Source organism: Rhinatrema bivittatum, chromosome 1 (genome assembly GCF_901001135.1).
Source record: "Rhinatrema bivittatum chromosome 1, aRhiBiv1.1, whole genome shotgun sequence".
Classification (NCBI taxonomy): Eukaryota; Metazoa; Chordata; class Amphibia; order Gymnophiona; family Rhinatrematidae; genus Rhinatrema; species Rhinatrema bivittatum.
Genome location: NC_042615.1, coordinates 351337084 through 351360869, shown reverse-complemented (window position 1 = coordinate 351360869; position 23786 = coordinate 351337084). Strand labels below are relative to the sequence as shown.

Genomic DNA, 23786 nt, shown 5'->3' with positions numbered 1-23786 from the left:
TGACCCAGCATGGCAATTTCTTATGTTCTTATGTTTAAGAACATAAGAAAATGCCATGCTGGGTCAGACCAAGGGTCCATCAAGCCCAGCATCCTGTTTCCAACAGTGGCCAATCCAGGCCATAAGAACCTGGCAAGTACCCAAAAACTAAGTCTATTCCATGTAACCATTGCTAATGGCAGTGGCTATTCTCTAAGTGAACTTAATAGCAGGTAATGGACTTCTCCTCCAAGAACTTATCCAATCCTTTTTTAAACACAGCTATACTAACTGCACTAACCACATTCTCTGGCAACAAATTCCAGAGTTTAATTGTGCGTTGAGTAAAAAAGAACTTTCTCCGATTAGTTTTAAATGTGCCCCAAGCTAACTTCATGGAGTGCCCCCTAGTCTTTCTACTATCCGAAAGAGTAAATAACCGATTGACATCTACCCGTTCTAGACCTCTCATGATTTTAAACACCTCTATCATATCCCCCCTCAGTCGTCTCTTCTCCAAGCTGAAAAGTCCTAACCTCTTTAGTCTTTCCTCATAGGGGAGTTGTTCCATTCCCCTTATCATTTTGGTAGCCCTTCTCTGTACCTTCTCCATTGCAATTATATCTTTTTTGAGATGCAGCGACCAGAATTGTACACAGTATTCAAGGTGCGGTCTCACCATGGAGCGATACAGAGGCATTATAACATTTTCCATTTTATTCACCATTCCTTTTCTAATAATTCCCAACATTCTGTTTGCTTTTTTGACTGCCGCAGCACACTGCACCGACGATTTCAATGTGTTATCCACTATGACACCTAGATCTCTTTCTTGGGTTGTAGCACCTAATATGGAACCCAACATTGTGTAATTATAGCATGGGTTATTTTTCCCTATATGCATCACCTTGCACTTATCCACATTAAATTTCATCTGCCATTTGGATGCCCAATTTTCCAGTCTTACAAGGTCTTCCTGCAATTTATCACAATCTGCTTGTGATTTAACTACTCTGAACAATTTTGTGTCATCTGCAAATTTGATTATCTCACTGTCGTATTTCTTTCCAGATCATTTATAAATATATTGAAAAGTAAGGGTCCTAATACAGATCCCTGAGGCACTCCACTGTCCACTCCCTTCCACTGAGAAAATTGCCCATTTAATCCTACTCTGTTTTCTGTCTTTTAGCCAGTGTGCAATCCACGAAAGGACATCGTCACCTATCCCATGACTTTTTACTTTTCCTAGAAGCCTCTCATCAGGAACTTTGTCAAATGCCTTCTGAAAATCCAAGTATACTAAATCTACCGGTTCACCTTTATCCACATGTTTATTAACTCCTTCAAAAAAGTGAAGCAGATTTGTGAGGCAAGACTTGCCCTGGGTAAAGCCATGCTGACTTTGTTCCATTAAACCATGTCTTTCTATATGTTCTGTGATTTTGATGTTTAGAACACTTTCCACTATTTTTCCTGGCACTGAAGTCAGGCTAACCGGTCTGTAGTTTCCCTGATCGCCCCTGGAGCCCTTTTTAAATATTGGGGTTACATTTGCTATCCTCCAGTCTTCAGGTACAATGGATGATTTTAATGATAAGTTACAAATTTTTACTAATAGGTCTGAAATTTCATTTTTCAGTTCCTTCAGAACTCTGGGGTGTATACCATCCGGTCCAGGTGATTTACTACTCTTCAGTTTGTCAATCAGGCCTACCACATCTTCTAGTTTCACCGTGATTTGATTCAGTCCATCTGAATCATTACCCATGAAAACCTTCTCCATTACGGGTACCTCCCCAACATCCTCTTCAGTAAACACCGAAGCAAAGAAATCATTTAATCTTTCCGCGATGGCCTTATCTTCTCTAAGTGCCCCTTTAACCCCTCGATCATCTAACGGTCGAACTGACTCCCTCACAGGCTTTCTGCTTCGGATATATTTAAAAAACTTTTTACTGTGAGTTTTTGCCTCTACGGCCAACTTCTTTTCAAATTCTCTCTTAGCCTGTCTTATCAATGTCTTACATTTAACTTGCCAATGCTTATGCATTATCCTATTTTCTTCTGTTGGATCCTTCTTCCAATTTTTGAATGAAGATCTTTTGGCTAAAATAGCTTCTTTCACCTCCCCTTTTAACCATGCCGGTAATCGTTTTGCCTTTTTTCCACCTTTCTTAATGTGTGGAATACATCTGGACTGTGCTTCTAGAATGGTATTTTTTAACAATGACCACGCCTCTTGGACATTTTTTACTTTTGTAGCTGCTCCTTTCAGTTTTTTTCTAACAATTTTTCTCATTTTATCAAAGTTTCCCTTTTGAAAGTTTAGCACGAGAGCCTTGGATTTGCACACTGTTCCTTTTCTAGACATTAAATCAAATTTGATCATATTATGATCACTATTGCCAAGCGGCCCCACCACCGTTACCTCTCTCACCAAGTCCTGTGCTCCACTGAGAATTAGATCTAAAATTGCTCCCTCTCTCGTCGGTTCCTGAACCAATTGCTCCATAAAGCTATCATTTATCCCATCCAGGAATGTTATCTCTCTAGCGTGACCCGATGATACATTTACCCAGTCTATATTGGGGTAATTGAAGTCTCCCATTATTACTGCACTACCAATTTGGTTAGCTTCCCTTATTTCTCTTAGCATTTCACTGTCCATCTCACCATCTTGACCAGGTGGATGGTAGTATACCCCTATCACTGTAGTCTTCCCTGACACACAAGGGATTTCTACCCATAAAGATTCAATTTTGTATTTAGTCTCATGCAGGATGTTTATCCTGTTGGACTCTATGCCATCCCGGACATAAAGCGCCACACCTCCTGCCGAGTGCTCCTCTCTGTCATTGCGATATAATTTGTACCCCGGTATAGCACTGTCCCATTGGTTATCCTCTTTCTACCATGTCTCTGAGATGCCAATTAAGTCTATGTCATCATTTACTGCTATACATTCTAATTCTCCCATCTTACTTCTTAGACTTCTGGCATTAGCATACAAACATTTCAAAGTTTGTTTTTTGTTTGTATTTTTATTCTGCTTTTTAATTGATAGGGATAAGTTAGAATTTTTTAGCTCAGGTGAGTTTTTAGTTACAGGCACTTGGACTACTTTTCTAATTATTGGAACCTCACTGTCGGGATGCCCTAATTCTAATGCATCATTAGTATCCTTTAAAGATACCTCTCTCCGAACCATGCGCTGTTGAGCGACTGTTGGCTTTCCCCTTTGTTCTAGTTTAAAAGCTGCTCTATCTCCTTTTTAAAGGTTAGCGCCAGCAGTCTGGTTCCACCCTGGTTAAGGTGGAGCCCATCCCTTCGGAAGTGTCTCCATCTGTGACAGTTCTAAGCTCTACAACCCTTCCTGGGGTACCTGCTCCATACTCAGAATTTAAAGATGTATTCTCCAAACAAAACGCCAATATTCTGCCTCCACTCCAAAAGTTTAATTGCTCCATAGAACTCCTACCTGGGACCATGCCTCCCAAGGGCAGAAACTATCCTCTTTCACTCCCAGAAACCCAAGCGATGTCAACATACATCAAGGAAAATTTGGCCAAAGGGTTTATAAGACCCTCTACTTCCCCGGCAAGCGCTGGGTTCTTCTTTGTAAAGAAGAAGGATGGCAGTCTAAGACCATGCATAGACTACAGAGGTTTGAACGCAGTAACCCGTAAGGACCGGTATCCAGTGCCACTTATCAGTGAACTGTTCGACCGCCTACAGGGCACACAAATCTTTACTAAACTAAATCTACGGGGGGCATATAACCTAGTACGGATTCAACCAGAAGACATCTGGAAAACCGCCTTCAACACAAGAGACGGTCACTATGAGTACCTAATAATGCCCTTCAGGCTTTGCAATGCCCCTGCAGTCTTCCAGTGGCTAATGAACGAGATTTTCCGGGACCTTTTGTATTCATTCATCGCAGTATATTTGGATGATATATTAATCTCTCCAAAGACCTGAAATCTCTTCGTTCCCATGTTCAAACAGTCCTCCAATGCCTTAGAGACCATCATCTCTATGCTAAGTTAGAGAAGTGCATTTTTGAGCAATCCAGTCTCCCATTCCTAGGCTACATCATCTCCAGCCGTGGGTTCACCATGGATCCTGACAAACTCCAGGGTATTCGAGATTGGCCTCAACCAGTGGGTCTCCGAGCCCTACAAAGATTCCTTGGATTCACAAATTACTATCGAAACTTCATCGCCAATTACTCCACGTTGGCCGCTCCTCTCACCGCTATGATAAGGAAGGGATGTGATTTTCGAGTCTGGAGCCCTAAGGCCCAATTAGCCTTCCACGCCTTGAAAGAGGCCTTCTATACCGGCTCGTGTTTACGTCACCCAGATTCTAACCGCCCCTTCATAGTTGAAGTTGACGCATCTGACATTGGAGCAGGAGTGGTACTGAGTCAATACTCCACCAAGGGAACCCTAGTTCCATGTTCTTTCTATTCACATAAACTTGCCTCAACAGAACAGAATTATACCATAGGGGACCTTGAACTCCTAGCAGTGAAACTTGCCCTCTAGGAATGGCGTCCCTGGCTTGAAGGGGCACAGCACAAATTCACAATATTTACTGACCATAAAAATCTGGAACACCTAAAAGAAGCCCAATTACTTAACCCAAGACAAGCCCGCTGGGCCCTGTTCTTTGAGCATTTCAACTTTGAGCTCCGCTATCGCCCAGCGGCAAAAAACCTCCATGCAGATGCACTCTCTCGCTCAGTCGAGCCAGAGTCTACAGCTGAGACTCCGAGACACATCATTGATCCAGCTTGCATATCAATAGCAGTCATCACCACAGTACCAGCCGGGAAGACGGTGGTCCCCCGCCATCTTCGTGAACACGTACTCTGTTGGGCTCACAATTCTAAGCTGGCCGGTCACCCCAGTCGAGCCCGTACTCTCGAAATGCTCCAATTGGTGGCCTGGTATGACAAAAAACTCCCAAGAATACGTGGACTCCTGTCCAGTTTGCGCACAGCAAAAATCCCCGACTGGCTGCCCATTGGGGCTTCTTCAACCACTTCCTGCGGCCACCGAACCCTGGTCAAGTCTCTCCACAGATTTCATCATGGATCTGCCTCCTTCAAAAGGAAATATGGTAATCTGGGTCATCATTGACCGCTTCTCAAAAATGGCCCACTTTGTCCCCTTACCTGGACTCCTATCAGCTCTAGATCTAGCTCGACTCTTCTTAACCTACGTATTTCGTTTACATGGTCTACCACAAGAAATCGTCTCCGATCGTGGCCCTCAATTTGCCACTAAATATTGAAGGTCTCTCTGTAAAAAGTTCAATATTACGTTAAACTTAACATCAGCCTATCATCTGCAACCAAATGGCCAGGCCAAGAAGACTAATCACTCGTTGAAAACCTTACTGCGATCCTATGTCGATGACTAGCAAGATAACTGGACTGACCTCCTGCCAGGGGCAGAACTATCCCATAACACCCATATCGCCTCTGCCATGGAAGTTTCACCCTTTGCCGTAGTCTTTGGCCGTCAACCGCGCCTACCCCTGCCGGTTCCACTCAATGTACCCTCACCTGCAGCCCAATCTACAGCACAAACCAATTAAGAGAGCAGCTCTGCCAAGCAGCTGACCGGGCCAAACGCTTCACAGACATCCATCGTCGGACTGCACCTCTGTTCCTGCCTGGACAAAAAGTCTGGCTTAGTACTAATCACATCCAGTTACGATTATCTTCCCAACAGCTAGCTCCCAAATTTATTGGTCCATTTCTCGGCCTTTGATGCTTAGGAGCAGTTACCTACCAGCTAAAGCTTCCACCCTCCATGGGAATTCACAACACATTCCACGTGTCGCTACTCAAACCATTGGTCCTATCTTAGCCTTCCCGAAGGCCTCCTCCACCTACGCAACATATAGCGGAACCTGAAAACACTTTACAGGTCAAAGAAGTTCTGGACGTTTGACGCTGTCGAGGCCACTGGGAATACCTCCTGTTTTGGGAGGGCTTCGGTCCAGAAGAAAATTCCTGGGAGCCCTCTCACCATAGTTTTGACAAAAACCTGCTCTTGGACTTCCACCGAGATCATCCAGAAAAACCCAGACCAATAAGGGGAGGCCTAGAAGGGGGGGTACTGTTGCACGTCCAAGCCATGTGGATGCCGCCACCAGGCCTGTTCACCTCACACTACCCTCGACTAGCTCCGGTCCCGCCGCTGCTGCCAGCTCCCGCCATCCCCGTCACTCACCACGGTCAGTGTTGGCAAAATCCGTAAGAGGCAAAACACCTCGAGCATCCAGGCAGCGTTGACAGAGACTTGCAGAAAGCCCCAGCTGTATCACCCTTATATGGCAATTAGCACAAATTGATTAGCGCTTAGACTTCTTTGACACCAGTGTTTCAACCCTGCCCGTGGACCCCATCCCGCGAGCAGATACTTCACTTACCATGCAGCTGGCCCGTCGCTGCAGAGTCCTCCCTTGCGGCGTGGGCTGCCACCGGACCATACTGCTGCCTTGGATTGCTGCTGCCGAGGCTTCGTACCCCAACATCTCTCTCGTGGCAGGAGGGGCCTCCGCTCTTCATCTTCTCGGCCTAGCTGCTGCTGGGATCCACTTTTGCGCATCATAGTTCTGCCACCTCAGACGCTGCTGGGATTCTCTCTGTCACAGGAAGCCACAGCTGCCTCCACCTGAGCGGCCTGTGCGCTGCCGCTGGGATCTCCTTTGCAGCATGGAGCCGCTGTCCTCGTTCTCTTCGCGGGCCTGCTGTGGCAGCCGACTTCCTCCATCCTCTGGACTCTCCCTAGGCACAGGCACGCGCCTCTTCAGTGTTTTTAAAGGGCCAGTGGCGGAAGAAGCCCCGCGGCCCCAACGGATGACATAATCTGCGCTTGCCTGGATCAGCCCTATAAAAGGGCTCTGCTTCTTTATCTCAGGGCCTTTGGATCCGGTTTTCACAGTGGTCTGTGGTCTTCCTTCCGGTTCAGCTCCTCCGTGGTCTTCCTATGTCTTGATGGCTCTGCATTCCATGCTCTTCATGTTCCTGGTCTCCTTCATCCTGATGTTCCTGGTTTCGTTCCTCATTGGAGCTCCTTCATCGCTTGTTCCTTGTTCCTAATATTCCAGATGTCCAGTTGTCTTGATGTTCCATGTCCAGATGTCCTGATGTCCAGTGGTGAACATGTTCTGTATCCAGATGTCCCAATGTTCTGATGTCCTGATGTTCCAGATGAACAGATGTCCCTGACGTCCGATGTTCCAGTCCTGATTCTGTCTTCCTCTTCTCCAGCTCTTCGTCCAGTTCTCGGGTTCCTTGTTTGTTCACCTTTCCTGGTGTGCCACTGTTGTGGTCCGTGACCAGCCAGTGGGGTTGCTGTGTAGGGCGTGTCATGGCACAAGGCCAACTTCTCGTTTGCAACGCAAGCCTCTGGAAGGCTCCTGATTTTGATGCCAAGCTTCTGAATCCTGTGTATAGAATCCTGTCCCGGTCTTCAGAGTTCCTTGTGCATGCCCAAGGCTCTGCCAGAACCTGCTCCGCTTCAGCATGATCAGCAACCAGCCATCGGTGGCTGTGTAGGGCGTGCTTCGGTGCAGGCCTCTCCTGAATCTTCGTCATGTCCTGGCTTCAAGTTCCACTGTTATGTCTGGAGTCTGCTTCACCTTCAGCGTGGTCTGCGACCAGGCATGGGCGGCTGTGTAGGACAAGCTGCGATGCAGCACTCACCCAGTACTTTCTCCTGAATACTTTCTGAGACCTCCAAGTATCATGAAACCTTGCCTGAGACCTCCGAGTATCCTGAAACCTAGTTTGAGTCTTCTGAATAACCTGAAACCTTGTCCATGTCTCCGAGTATCCTGAGTCTACGTCTGAGTCTTCTGAATATCATGAGTCTATGTCTGAGTCTTCTAGTTCTTTCTTGTCTTGTTCTTGCTCTCAGCTTCCATCTGGCCTCACGCACTCGTTGTTCTCAAGCGGCGAGTCAGGAAAGACTATCGAGTGGCCGGAGGGCTACTTCTGAGACCAGCATTGCATTGCTGTGTCTCTTTGGTGCGTGTAGATCCAGTGGAGGGCTGAGCCTGCCTTGTTCCTGTTCCAGATGTTTCTTGCCTTGTCTTCTGTCCAACCTTGTTCCTGCTCCGCCCATGCCAGTACTCTCTTACCTTCCACGGTGTGCATCTTGGGGCTCCTCCCTGAGCCGTCTCGTGGTCCAAGGGCTCACAATCTGCCTCTGCGCCTGTAACAGGATCTGAAGGCCATGAGCTCAGTGAGCTGTGCCTGTGTCGGGATCAAGTACCTGCACATTTTTGGATAGCCTTGATTTTGCCCAGAACTTTTTGCTTCAAGTTCCTGGACACTTTGATAAAGCTGTTCCTTGCCCAGAGAATTTTTCTCCCAGTTTTTTGGAAATTTGATACCTTGCTTCTAGTCAAATTCTTTTTTTTTTTGTTTTTTTGTTGCTTGCTTCACCTCTTCAGTATGTCTGGATCCCATGACCCTCAGGAGGCGCCTGCATCCAGATTCTCTCCAAGTTCAGTCCAGTCCTGGAACCTTCTCGACCTACAAGAGGTGCCTGCCACTGTTCCAGGGACCATCTCCGTTCAGTCCACTGAGATGTTTTCTCTTCTTCATGGGTTCCATATGACCTGCAGGAGGCACCTGTGCCCAGGTTTTCACATCCAGTATCAAGTACGACTTCTTCATCAAGTGTCTTCCAGCTTCAGGGAGTATATAACCAATTAGAGTATACTCCACTCCAGGAGGGAGGTCTTACCACTTCCAACTCTTACCTCTGTCTTACCACTTCCAACTCAGTCCAAGCTTACTCTGTCCTGGTGCTTGCCCTGGGACCATCTACAGCCAAGACCTTGTCTCTGCTTGTGCAAGTGATGATTCCAGCCCTGGATGTCACTCCAGCTCTTCTGAGATGTCACCTTGTTGTTCCTCTCCTCCTTGATTTCAACATGGCTTGTCATCTTGAATCTACAGCTACGATCCTGCCCTTGCTCTGTGCAAGTGGAATTCCAGCCTTTATCACCATTCCAAGTTCCTAAGATGTCATCTTGTTGTTCCTTCTTATACCATCATGGCAAGTTGTCCCAAATAGAGAGCTCGCTGCCATCTTCCTCTAGTGTCCTTCATGCAGTGTTCTGAGCTGCTAGGATCAGGATTGGGAGATCTTGATACCCTGTTCATCTGCTCTTCTTGTACCATCTTCGCTGCCAGGCTAAAGACTGTAATTGTCATCTTCCAGCTTGTCTGGTAAGCCTGCATAGCCTTGCTGTTAATCCTTCTTATAGGACCCTGCCCTCCTTGAAACCACATGCGAGATTCAACTTCACTGTCCTTGGATCCATGAGAATGCCTGCGGCCATCTTCTCCAGAGTTTTCTATCCTCTGACCTTCTGGGAGCTATCTGCAATCCAACACTCCAGTGAGCCTTTTCTCAATGGCTCTACAAAATAACTAAAATAACTTGCCAGCTTCTCAAGTGCCTTCCACTAGTAAGTTGCCTCTGCTAGGATGTTCACCATCAGCTGAATTTTCAACCATCCATCACAGTGGAGAAGTGTTCTTGATTATCTGCTGGAATGCACTGCTGTCCTCGAGCCTTGACTATTGAGCTTAACTGCTACCTTGAAGCAACCCACCTGTTTCAATCCTGAGAGATACTTCATCTATACTGTCATCTGGGAATTCCCTTACGTAGTATTAGTATCCTGCATAAAGTATTGCAGTGACGTCTATCGACTACCAAGGTCCTCTTGGGAATAGCTTCACCACCATATGGGAGCCTGTATTAACATACAGATTTTCCTGAGATACAATTTTCTCCTTGAACGTGTTAAAGGGACTTCTCTTACCATCTGACTTTGCAAAAATCTGGAATCAGTAACCCTGAGCTTCCTTCCACTTGCCTACCTCAGTATTGTACCATCTATTGTACCATCTCACTTCCACTTAAGATCCAAGTACTGGACAATACTCTAAGATGCGACCACTCATCTGTGCCTCCTGTTCAACCTGGGTCATGCCCTTCTCTTAAGTTCTTTGTGTCATGTCTTCAGTATGTCGTTTCACATTCACTTCAGCTCCTCCCAAGCATTGAAGATCTTGTGTTTGGACCCCCAAGTTCCCTGGCTGGTATAAAGTTATGCCTTCTTGTTTTCAGCCATTGAGAAGAGGCTGAAGGGGGGGCTTTGAGGAGGGGGTGCTGTTACGACCCTGCCCATGGACCCCATCCCGCAAGCAGGTTCTTCACTTACCATGAGGCCGGCCTGACGCTGCAGAGTCCTCCCTTGAGGCCTGGGCCACCCCCGGACCGTGCTGCTGCCTTAGATTGCTACTGCCACGGCTTCGCAGCCCAACGCCGCTCTTGTGACAGGAGGGGCCACTGCTCTTCATCTTCATGGCCTAGCCGCTGCCGTGATTCGCTTCTGCGTGGCATAGTGTCACCGCCACAGATGCCACTTGGATTCCCTCCATGGCAGGAAGCCACCGCTGCCTCTACCTGGGCGGCCTGTGTGCTGCTGCCGGGATCTCCTTTGCAGCATGGAGCCACCATTCTCATTCTCTTCGCGGCCCTGCTGTGGCCATCGACTTCCCTCCAGACTCTCCCTAGGCGTGGGTGCATACCTCTTCAGTGTTTTTAAAGGGCCAGCGGCGGAAGAAGCCCCGCGGCCCCAACAGATGACATCATCTGCCCTCGCCTGGATAAGCCCTATAAAAGGGCTCTGCTTAGTTGACTGTCTAGGGAGGAGGGAGGAAACGCATGGATAATTCATCCTGCTATCTACGGAAACACCGTTTACGGTAAGCAAACTTGCTTTTTCCCGTCGATAGCAGGGCTGAATTAGCCATGCTGTCTGGGAGTCCTAAGCTCCCGGATTGCGTCCTTGTATGATGTCTTTGAAGTTTTGGACAGCAACCTTTGGAGAAGTAGACAGTATCATATCTTTTTTAATGGTTGATAAGACTGCTGTGCCCAGTGCTGCATCGGAGGCTATTTGTTGTTGTAGAGAATAGTGCGATGTGAAGGTATGAATGGATGACCATGTTGCTGCTTTGCAGAGATCTAATAAAGGAACATTGTTCAAGTGGGCAACTGATGCTGCTGTGGCATGTATCTGGTGCACCCTAGGCTTGCTGTCAAGTTTGATAGAACGTTTATTGTAGCAAAAAAGAATGCATTGTGATAACCAACCGACTATAGTCCTTTTCGAAATGGGTTGGCCCGGAGCATTAGGATTAAAGGATAGGAACAGTTGAGAGTGTCTGGGAGTGGAGTGTGTCCTTTATTTGTAGTAAGCTAAGGCTCTTTTACAGACGAGCATATGTAGAATTTTCTCTCGGTCATTAGCATGCAGCTTGGGCATAAAAATAGGGAGAGTAATGGTTTGATTGAGATGAAACATGGAGACTACCTTAGGTAGGAAGGTAGGGTGAGGTCGGAGAGTCACTTTGTCATGGTAAAATTCTAGGTAAGGGGCGTAGTGAACTAACGCCTGAAATTCACTTACTCTCCTTGCTGAAGTAATAGCTACTAGAAAAACTGTTTTCCATGTTACGTATTTTATAAGACTTGTGTCCATTGGTTCAAAAGGAGAAAGCATTAGCTGTTCCAAAACTACGTTTAAATCCCATGGAACTGGTGGTTTGGTCACTCGAGGACGAAGTCGTAACATGCCATTCATGAATCTGGATATCAACGGATGATGTAAAATGGGTAGATCGTTATGATGGTCATGAAATGCTACTATAGCACTGACGTGGACTCTGACTGAGGTGGTAGCTAAACCTGTCTCGTATAGGTTGTGAAGATACAGTAGTAATTGAGAGGCAGTAGCCGAAAAAGGATTTATGTTTCTAGGATTGCACCAATTTAGATAACACTGCCATTTCCCTGTATAGTTGCGCCTGGTGGAAGGTTTCCTAGATGCGATGAGAATATCTTCCACCTTTGTGGGCAAGTGAATGTGATTCAATACTTGCCGTTCAATCTCCATGCTGTGAGATGAAGTGATTGATTCATTGGTGTGGAGATGCAGGCCTTTTCTCTTCTGTTGGCAAACCACGGAGGCTGAAGGGCCTGCATCAGCACTTCTCACTGAAAGGCCTACATCAGCATTTTTCACTGAAGCAATGCTTCTCAGTATTTTGTTTATCTCGCTCTGAACAGACACTAGTCTGCTTGTGTCAAGCTCTTGTTTTTACAGACAGACCTTGCCTCTTAGCACAGTAAGAAACACAGAATCTGCTTGCTCTCTCTCTCACAAAGATAGTAACATGAGCTATGTCTCTGAGAGTTATGTCTCTGAGAATATTGTTGTCATTAAGGATGTGATTGTATACACAAATAATATGTAACGCAGGACAATAAAAAAGGGCCTGCCTGAAGTGCTTTTGGGATGGCTTCCTGACTTCATTAGAATCCTGCCTGACGTCTCTTCATTATGTACGTCTCGCATTACAACATCTGGTGAACGCTCCGTGGACTCGATTGTTTGCCATGGAGGATCTCGAGCAGGCCCTGAAAAATCATCCACATCATGGAACTTCTGGAAGCCTTGATGAGTAGAATCTCCGAGCTGCACTTTAAACTCATCCACATCCAGGCACTGCTGGAAGCCCTGGTGAACCAGTGCAGCCAGAGCAAGGAGGAGGAGCTGTGACTGGAAAGAGACAATCTGAAGATGGAGCTGGAGCGACTGTCAGAGGACAGGGTGAGAGGTAATAAGGGGCAGCCAAACCTTGTAATAGATATAGATATGGTTTCAGCACCGACACAGGCAGAAACGCTTACACCAGTAGTAGAAAAGCAGGGTAGGAATTCTGACAATGTATGCCAGTCTCCAGATGCTTTCTCTCAGCAGGAGACTTTAGCTCCCACTGCACCTCCCTATGTTCTCCCTCCCTCACCCCCTCCATCCTACACCACCTAATTTAACTTCAGAGCACCAACTCCCAACCCCCCACTATCTCCTCACTGAATCAGCCTGGTACATCCCCCTACTCGTCCAGGCCGGAGAAGCCCAGGTGCACCGCCTCAGCGAAATTCGCTCCCACATTCATGAGTAGGGGGAGGGGACTGTTAGCTCAGCAGATGTTTCATGCACAAGAGTTACAGAAAATAGTGAGAAATCCTTCCTTTATTACAAAAGGACAGGCAATTAACGCCAGGCTAGGAGATATAGAAAATATGTTGAAAGACATAGAAAACCGATATCCAAAGGCTGGTACTTTGGATGTCCAGGACTGCATCAGGCTGGGAAATGCCTTGCATGCACCCCCACATGCCTCAATAAAACATCTATTGCTTTGGCAAAAATGCACGGAAGCGATAGAATATCTGGGGACACACACTCACAAAGAATCCCAGGAAACCAAAGAGACTAAAATCAAAGAATCTAACTTTCCTCCGCCTCCCCCTCCAACCCCCTCATCACCGACTTGTCCAGATAAGATTCCATCTCAAAACACCGCTCCCAGTAATGATTTATGTGGTGCAGTCTGCATGGGGTTTCACCAAGGACAGGTGAAAGGAAATCTCACAGGAGAGGAATTATTGGAGGGACTTCAAGCATTTCCCATCATGGAAGTACCTAATGCACAGGGTGGGGTTCAGTATCAGTGGTCAGCATTACCTTATACTATTTTAAGGGAACTTCGCAAGAGCATCACAGAAACAGTCACAGACAGCTATAAATTCATTCCCCAGGATTGGACAGATCTGGCCCGTATGTTCCTTTCCCCTGCTCAGTATGTGGTTTGGGACTCAGAATATCAAAGGGAAACCCTCATGGCTGGCAATGCCCCGGGAAGGGAAGCATACAAAGGAACTGATTCTTGTATGCACAGGGACACTGGATGAATATATTACAGAGCAGGCAGTTTATGTAGAGTTAAAGCGTGAAGCATACGTAAAGCTTTTATCAATGATGCAATTCAATAATTGAGATACTTATTTTATATGCATGTGTAATCTGTCCTTTATTTTTTTTTCTCTCATTTCCCTTTCGCAGAATTCTTGCTTCATTGCTGACTGTTGGCTTTCAGCTTGCATTGCCAGTGTACATAATTTGCATTTTTACTGCAATATTCATTTTAGGACAGAGTAGGTTAAGATAGAATCTGTTTCCAAGAGACCAGCAAACCTTGCAAGTCTTATCGTTTCTGGTTGACACTATCTAGTTATGTTATCATTTGCTGGTACATTTTTTTTTGTATAAGGATTTGTAGTTTAAGTAAGTTAATGTTATATGGTACCATTTTTCAATTTCTCTCCCTAATTTCTGTATCTGTTATATCTCTGATACATTCCTATTAAAGTGATCATCAAGCGCATGCGATATTTCTTTCTCACAACATATACTTTATACCTTTCCTTCCTGAATTATCTGCCCCAACTGTGCGTTGCAGATTTTATTGCTAATCTAAACCTCTTTTGCCCTCAACCTTCAATGCTGAACTTTTATACTTTCAAACTTCTTTAATACTGAGCTGAGGTTACTGAAAGTTACAAGCAGTATTAAGTATTAGTTTTTTTTCTTTTCAAAGGTTCTCCCTTCATCTTACGGGAGGCAATTAAGAGTTAACAACAAGAAAGAAAGAGTGAGAGCGGGGGGGGGGGGGCTAGTGTAGGAATGCGGAACAGCGTTTCTCAAGCAAAAAATAAACAAGAGGAAAGAACTCCTTTCACTGAATTAATCCGTTAAAGTTTAGAAACAGATTCCTGAAAAATTTAAAGATATTAAGAATAATAATAGCCATCATTTAGCAAAAAAGTTTAATTTCGTTTACAGTGAATAAAAAATCTGTGTCTTGCCAGTACAGGAAGTGCGGAGTTGAAAAGGTTTTTTTTAAAAAGAAGTTTTGTTTATTTAAATAGAGCGTCATTATTGGAAGTTGTTTAAAAGGTGTGCGTATGTGAATAAGACAGAGTTGTGAATGGTAATTATGGGAGAAAAGAAAGAGAATTGAGATTATTTTGAAAGTACAGAGAGTAAAAAAGTTACGATTCCTATTCTTTGACAAGCAATCACTGATAGGGGTTGGTACATCATTCTAAAGCAAACCCCCCCCCCCCCCCCAAGCCTTTTTTTCTTGCAAATCCAAATTGATTTTATTAAATTGTATAGTAGAATTAATTCTAATTTTTTCCTGTGTGCCAGATTTTAATATTTTCCAGATTGACAGCCTTCCCGCCATGAGAGATGTGAAGATGAACACTTTGCAGCTTATTTTCTTTTTCATTTTAAACAGACTTCTGACTTTTGTTTTCTACTGGATCAATCCAAACATTTTTTTTTAACATTTTCCAAACATTTTTCACACACCTTTTGATAATTGATCTTTGATCTAATTTTATTTTTGATACATCTTGATACGAATTTTGAGCTCCAATTATGTGTTATCTGTTGTCTGTTTGATGTTAAGAAGATGAATATTTGTAGGATGGATGAATATGTGTCAGTCTTGTGTAACATATGTTTAATGTAATGTCTGAAATACTTGTTGTTTGTGGTTCAGCCTACTGCAAATAACTTTTCCTTTAAATGATTAATTTGAATTTATGCTATTTTACTATATTAGGTAGAAAAAACCATAAGGAACACATATCACATTTAGGCCTTGATGAATGAAAAATTGATACACCTTGCTGAAAGATTGACTACAACATTTATGGCCAAATATTTTCCAACCATTTTTTGATTTAATTTTTTTTAGCTCAAAAATATGTGTTCGTTGTTTGTCTTCTGTCTTTTGTGCTATGTGTATGTCCTGACACCTGGAGAATGCTGTGAGTGAAATATATGTTTTTTATGTAATTGTCTATACACTTAAGTTGTTTCTTCATTGGTTTTAATAATAAAGTGGGAAAACATTATATAAGATTAGTAATAGAAGAGTTATAGCCATCTCATTAATTAATCTGAATTTGACTGAATACACCATTGATTTTCAGAAATCATCCCTTCAAGCCTTTTCCATGCCTTTGCCACAGAGGACATCCTGCAGCCATCATTAGGAACTGCACTGTTGATACTTTTTGCCTAATTTTCTCTTTGCATTTGTTTTGCTCTAGATGTGTTTCCCTTGCTTAGATGAGACCCTGTTATCCCTCTTTCTGACAGTACAATCAGCCCTCCAAGGTCGCACACACCAACTTTACATTGCTCACATTAGGAGCCACTTACATGCTAATGAAATCTGGCAAATGGAAATTACTCAATATCCTCCTTTTGCCCCTTGGAAATTTTTACATGTAACCATTGACACCTTCTCACATTTTCTATGGGACCCCCCCCCCCCCCCCAAACGGGGAAGCTACCAAGCATGTTATCAATCACTGTATAAGAATCTTTTCGGTCATGGGGCTGCCTTCTGTTTTAAAAACTGATAATGGCCCCCCCTTACAGCAGCCATTCCTTCGCTGATTTTTGTCGACAATGAAACATCAAACACATATCTGGCATCCCTTACAACTCCACTCACTGACAGGCTATCGTGGAGCGAGCCAACCTTACTCTTAAGACAGCCCTTGACAAACACAAACAAAAAGCAGGAAATGCCCCAGTACTGTTTACCTTAAATCATTTAAATATATCACATTGCATTCAGGCCACAGCTGTGGACAATCATTTTGGGAACAGGATTAGCAATCCACAACAATCAGTTTTGTATAGAATGTTATCTAACCCTGTTTGGCATGACCCCATCCCCTTGTTAACATGGGGAAGAGGATATGCTGCTGTGCTTGCACCCTCAGGTCCAGTCTGGGTTCCTTAAGCTGTGGAGAGATGGCGTGGCACCAAGGCCTGCAGAATCTGATTCCAAACTTCTCCCTGAGTCTTCACAGGCTCCTCGCCAGCACCATCAGATGACTTGGGGACAAATTAAGGCACTATCCAGCCAATCCACACAGCTCCTGGAACAGCAGGGACTTGAAAAAACTCCAGAGAAATTTTTGCTTGCTGCATTTTCTTGCTTGAATGCCAATTCATTGACAATTGCGATGTGCATCTTCTTATTCTGCATTCTCCCTCCTGCCATGGCAATCTCTGAACAAGGACTATGGCAATCCAATATGTACATCACCGATGCACAGACTTTATCACAACTATTGAACCAAACAGATTGCTGGGTTTGCATGCACATGCCAACCCATTCCAGAGAAGGACTATTGATGCATGCAGTTCCATTTAACCTATCAGGATGGACTACTTACCCATGGACTTACAGAGGGGTGTTTATAAATTCAACAGTCAATTACACAGTAATGCATGTGGGTATGTAGGGTACAAGAGAACGCTGCTTTTTGTTGGAATATAATAATGACAGTATCACAGGGCTCCGGATAGGGAAATACCCATATTGCAATCACAAATTCATCCTGCAACATAACATGTCTAGATACATAGATACAACTCCTTCCTTAATGCAACCATTACTGAACACATGCACAATTTCATAACATCTGACTTGGCAGGTCTCAGAAAGACAATTCTCATTGTATTACTTTGTATTATTTTAATATGTTGCTGTTGCTATATTCATTGCTAGGGATGTGAATTGTTTTTTGACGATTTAAAATATCGTCTGATATATTTTAAATCGTCAAAAATCGTTAGGGCCACGATACAATACCAATTCCCCTGATTTATCGTCAAAAATCGTAAATTGGGGGAAGGGGGAGGGCAGGAAAACCGGCACACTAAAACCCCCTAAAACCCACCCCGACCCTTTAAATTAAATCCCTCACCATCCCGAACCCCCCCAAATGCCTTAAATTACCTGGGGGTCCAGCGGCGGTCCGGAACGGCCTCCTGCCGCGAATCGTGTTGTCTTCAGCCGGTGCCATTTTTCAAAATGGCGGCGAAAAATGGCGGCGGCCATAGACCAACACGATTCGACTGCAGGAGGTCGTTCCGGACCCCCGCTGGACTTTTGGCAAGTCTTGTGGGGGTCAGGAGGCCCCCCCAAGCTGGCCAAAAGTCCCTGGGGGTCCAGCGGGGGTCCGGAAAACGATCTCCTGCCGCGAATCGTTTTCCGTACGGAAAATGGCGCCGGCAGGAGATCGACTGCAGGAGGTCATTCAGCGGCGGTCCGGAACCCCCGCTGAATGACCTCCTGCAGTCGATCTCCTGCCGGCGCCATTTTCCGTATGGAAAACGATTCGCGGCAGGAGATCGTTTTCCGGACCCCCGCTGGACCCCCAGGGACTTTTGGCCAGCTTGGGGGGGCCTCCTGTCCCCCACAAGACTTGCCAAAAGTCCAGCGGGGGTCCGGAACGACCTCCTGCAGTCGAATCATGTTGGTCTATGGCCGCCGCCATTTTTCACCGCCATTTTGAAAAATGGCGCCGGCTGAAGACAACACAATTCGCGGCAGGAGGCCGTTCCGGACCGCTGCCGTTCCGGACCGCTGCTGGACCCCCAGGTAATTTAAGGCATTTGGGGGGGGGGGGTTCGGGAGGGTGGGGGATTTAATTTAAAGGGTCGGGCGTGGGTTTTAGGGGGTTTTAGTGTGCCGGCTCACGATTTTCACGATTCTCACGATACTTTAAACACCCAAACGGCAACAATACGATTCCCTCCCCCTCCCAGCCGAAATCGATCGTTAAGACGATCGAGGACACGATTCACATCTCTATTCATTGCTTACCCAACCTTGCGAACATACTTTTACCTAAATCACTATGTAAGGATTTCCTTTAAATTTAAAAGGAAAAGGTGAGATGTGGAGATGCAGGCCTTTTCTCTTCTGTTGGCAAACCACGGAGGCTGAAGGGCCTGCATCAGCACTTCTCACTGAAAGGCCTACATCAGCATTTTTCACTGAAGCAACGCTTCTCAGTATTTTGTTTATCTCGCTCTGAACAGACACTAGTCTGCTTGTGTCAAGCTCTTGTTTTTACAGACAGACCTTGCCTCTTAGCACAGTAAGAAACACAGAATCTGTTTGCTCTCTCTCTCACAAAGATAGTAACATGAGCTATGTCTCTGAGAATATTGTTGTCATTAAGGATGTGATTGTATACACAAATAATATGTAACGCAGGACAATAAAAAAGGGCCTGCCTGAAGTGCTTTCGGGATGGCTTCCTGACTTCATTAGAATCCTGCCTGACGTCTCTTCATTCCATGCATCTCGCATTACAACACATTGGGTGGAGGATAGAACCCCCTTCTTGTGTTAGAAGATATGGGAAATTTTGAAGGAGTATCGGTGGACGTGTGGAAAGACGCATTAGATACGAATACCATGGCTGTCTTGGCCATGCTGATGCGATGAGTATCATGTCCGCTACCTCCTGTATGCACTTTTGAATTGTCAGAGAAATCAGTGGAATGGGAGGATAAGCGTACATCAAACCTGGTGTCCATGGAATGAGGAAGGCAGCTGGAGCAAACCGTCTGCTGTTTGGATAAATGGAGCAGAAGGTTTGAACTTGTCTGTTGTCTTCTGTTGTGAAGAGATCTATTGAGGGGAATGTTGCGATCCCCCCTGTTGCTGCGCTACAGGAGGTATCTTACCTTCCTCCAGAGGCCGCTTTGAAGCCAGGGCCTCGCCTGTGTTCCATCCGGGACTTGCTCCAGGGCCTGAGAGGCCTAGCTGTTCCTGTGGCGTCGTGCCTGTGTTTGGACTTCCTGCTTCCAGCCACGCCTGTTTCTCTAGGGGCTGGCCCGCAGCTCTCTTCCCCAGTTATAGGGCCAGCAAGGGGCGGTCCTGTCTAACTCCTCCCAGGGAGTTGCCTACAACCTCCAGTATATAAGGACTTGCTTGTTAGTTCCTGTTTGCCTTCGGATTGGGTTACACAGTTGTCTGTGGCCTCTCCCGATCCAGGTCCTCCGTGGTCTGCCGTGTCTAGATGGTACCTTGTCTCGATGTCTGTTTCTGACCGTGCCTAGATGTCTGTTCTTGTTCCTGCCAGCCGTAAGGGCTTCGAATGTCAGTATCCCAGCATCGGAGTTCCTGTTCGCCTGGAGTTTCCCTGCACCCTCCTTTCCTCAGCGTGGTCCGCGACCAGCCTTCCTGGGCTGTGTAGGGCGCGTCTGGGACGGGGTGGTCCGTGACCAGTCTAGCTGTGCTGGCTGAGTAGGGCGCCCTGTTGGACAGTGCCATGTTTCCGTCCTGCCTTGTCTACGATGTCTTGCTTCAGCCCTTGCCCTGATGTCTTCATGTCTCTGCCTTGACCTACGTCCTCGTCCGGTTCCTGAGCCTTCCGTCCTGTTGGGCCCTGGAGTGGCCAACAGGAGGGATTCGTCCCACGGGCTCTTGAGCTTCTGCCAGCCGAAGGGGCTTCGGATGTTAGTATCCCAGCATCGGAGTTCCTGCCCGCCTGGATCTTTCCTATGTCTCGCTTCAGCCCTTGCCCTGATGTCTCCAACGTCTTGCTTTAGCCTGTCTTGGATGTCTGCTTCAGCCCCCGTCTGATGTCTTCTGTAAAGGACTCTGTCTGCCCTCGCCTCTGTCCGGCCTGCTGCCCATTGCCGTTCCCAGCGGCAGGTCCGAAAGGGCCGGGAACAGTCGGAGGACCGTTCATTAGTCAACTTTCCCGTGTTGGCTACCATGGGCATGCAGGTCTGGCTGAGGGTCGGACTCCCTGCTTCTGTTCCTGCCTGCCTGGCTCACCATGCCTGCTCAGCTCACCTCCCACGGTGTGGCTTGGGGCTCCTCCTTGAGTCCTGCCGTGGCCCAAGGGCTCACCACCCGCTTACGACGACCGCGCCCGCGCGCGCTCGTAACAGGGAAACCCCACTGTTGGAAAACGTTGGTTGCTACCTCTGGATTCAAGGTCCATTCGTGTGGATGAAATACTCGGCTTAGACAATCTGCTGTTATATTGTCCAGGCCTGAAGGTAAGTGGCTTGGATTGAGATTTTGAACTTCAGAGTCCATTGAAGTATTTGAAGTGCTTCCCGACACAGTATCCAAGAACCAGACCCTCCTTCTTTCTTTATATAAAACATTCCACTTGGTTGTCGGTGTATACCATGAGGTTTGAGTGATGTAGTTGAGTTGAGAATGTTTGAAGTGCCCTCCAAATGGCACGTAGTTCTAGGAGGTTGATTTGGTACGTGGATTCTTGGTGAGTCCAGAGGTCTTAGGTTTTTAAGTCACCCAAATGGGCCCCCCCAACCCTTCCTGGATGCATCCGTGTAAGTGAGAGTTGATGAGGGGGTAGACGGAAGGGGGCCCCCGTGAATAGATTGGTGGGAGAGAGCCACCAGCGAATGTCCACTTTCATGGACTCTGTAATGCGAATCTTGTAACTGAGTGGTTGTCAAAACTGAGACCACTGAGTCTTTAGGCCCCACTGTAAATGATGCATGTGAAGCCTGGTATGGGGGATCATGTGAATGGCTGCTGCCATGTGTCCTAGAAGCTGAAGAATCTGGCATGTGGGTGCTTGAGCTCTGTTGAGTAGGCTGCGCGCTAACATCATAAGAGTGTGCATCCTGTCCGATGGAAGATAGGACCTTTCTTCTATCGTGTTGATGAGAACACCTATGAACTGAAGTATTTGTGTAGGTTGTAGGTGGGACTTTTCGAAGTTGACGAGGAATCCTAGTGTTTGTAGGCAATTGATTGTACATAAGGTATGCGCTTTCAGGGTGGACGGATTGGATGCTACTATTAACCAATCATCCAGGTAAGGAAATATTTGGATCGACTGTTGTCTGAGGTGAGCCACCACCACTGCTAGGCATTTCGTGAATACCCTGGGGGCTGAGGAAAGACCAAAAGGGAGAACTTTGTATTGGTAGTGTGAATTTTGAACTTTAAAACAGAGGTAATGCCAAGAGGAAGAGTGAATTGGAACATGGGAGTAGGCATCCTTCAGGTCGATGGCGCATAGCCAATCATTGGGTTGTATCAGAGGTAGGATGTTCTTGAGAGAGGTCATCTTGAATTTCTCTCTCTGAATGTGTTGGTTCAGGAGACGGAGATCCAGAATAGGACGGAGGCCTCCTGATTTCTTTGGAATGAGGAAATAATGGGAATAGAATCCTTGATTCTGAAGTTTAAGAGGGATTGTTTTTATGGAATTCTGCAGGATCAGGTTGGTTAACTCTGCCTTGAGGGATGCTGTATGAGTAAGTATAATCCATTTTGAAGATATGTGAGGAAGAGGTGGGATGGATTTTAAGTTTAGACAGTAACCCTCTCTGATGATGGTGATCACCCATTGGTCTGAGGTAATGGATTTCCAATTGGCTAGGAAGAATTGAAGGCATCCTCCTATGAAATTTGGGGGTGGTGGTGGCTGAATTGCACTCAAAAAGAGGATGATGCTGGCTGCTTCTGTTGTGCAGCCGGTGTCTGTTTTTGTTGCTTTTGTTGTCTGGGCCTTCCTCATGTCGCAGCCTGGGTTGTGGACCTGGGAGGCGCATATGGTTGTGTCCTTTACTGAGAAAAAGGACGAGAATATGCTCTTGGATAATACCGGCGACGGTAAAAAGGTTGATATCACTGTTGATGTTTTTGTGATTCTGATGGGTAGGTAAGTGATTGTACTGCTGCAGATTGCTCCTTGAGACAAGAGACCATATCTGTAAATTAGTCACCAAAAAGATTGTTTCCCATGCATGGAATGTCTGCCAGCTTTTCATCGACGTCTGACCGAATAGCTCTCGCTTTTAGCCATGCAAGACGTCTGGCAGCAATGGCCGTAGCAGAAGCCCTTGTTGTTGATTCAAAGGACTCAAAAACTGTTCAATGCTGCTCCCCCAAGGGGAGGAGATAGCAGTTTGTAATACTCCGTGGGTGGAGTTAATGATCTATTGTGGGTTGGCTCCCACAGAGTGGCAGTCTGTATGATACCGATCAGCAGTGTAAGGGATAAACACTTAATGTAAATTGGTGAATCCTTGGGCCGATGGCAGATGAAAGCGACAAACACAGATAGTTCTTTATTAGACAGGAAGTAGAACCACCAGAGGTGGCAGTAGTGAGCTGATGTGCCCAGCAGGACTGAAGTCCCTCAGATACTGGAATTGCGGACTCCTGGTTGCTGAGCTGTAGAGAGAGACTATAGGTAGTGGGTAGACAGGGTATGCTGGATACATAACCAGTAGATGATACCCTCACAATTGTAGATCTCTGTAATGGCTTCTATGCAACAGAGGTTCTTCAGTATATTCAGGAACAGGAGCCGTAGTCAAGTACTGGTTCCTATATGCAGTCTGGAATGAGAACTCACAATATCTGTGTATGAGATGGCTTCTGGAATAGAAGAGAGTATTTGGAGGGTTTTAGGAACACAGGCCCTCGTGGAGCGAGTACAGGTTCCTATCTGCAATATGAAATAGTAATGCACCAGATATAGGTATGCGATAGCTTCTGATATAGAAGAGAGTTGAGAAGGGTTTTAGGAACATGGGCCCTCGTGGAGCGAGTACCGGTTCCTATCTGCAATAATGACTCACGATCTCCGTACCTGTGATAACGTCTTAGACGGAAGGGAGTCTTTTGTAGATTAGGAACATAGGCCCTCGTGGAGCGAGTACCGATTCCTATCTGTAATAGAACTCACAGTGTTCACGTCTGCGATCGCTTCCAGGTAGTAAGGAGTCTTCTGAGCATTCAAGGACGTAGGCCCTCGAGGAGTGAGTACCAGATCCCGTCTTAGCAATCTGAAATCAAGAAGAAAGAGCGGGGCCCCCGAGGAGCGGGTACCCCTAGGTAAGTTTGTGGAGGCAGAGCAGCAGAGAAAGAATTCCCCTTGCTAACTCGATTCGAAGTTGCAAGCAAAGACCTTTTAAGTTGGAAGCGGATGACGTCACTACGGGGGGATGCC

The 23786-nt window shown here is 46.1% G+C and overlaps 1 protein-coding gene across 2 annotated transcripts in view; it reads right to left on the bottom strand.

The window, feature by feature from the left end:
* The window catches only part of CCDC158 (coiled-coil domain containing 158), a 1731209-nt gene that overhangs the window by 443256 nt on the left and 1264167 nt on the right, over window positions 1-23786 (bottom strand). The window lies entirely within an intron of this gene.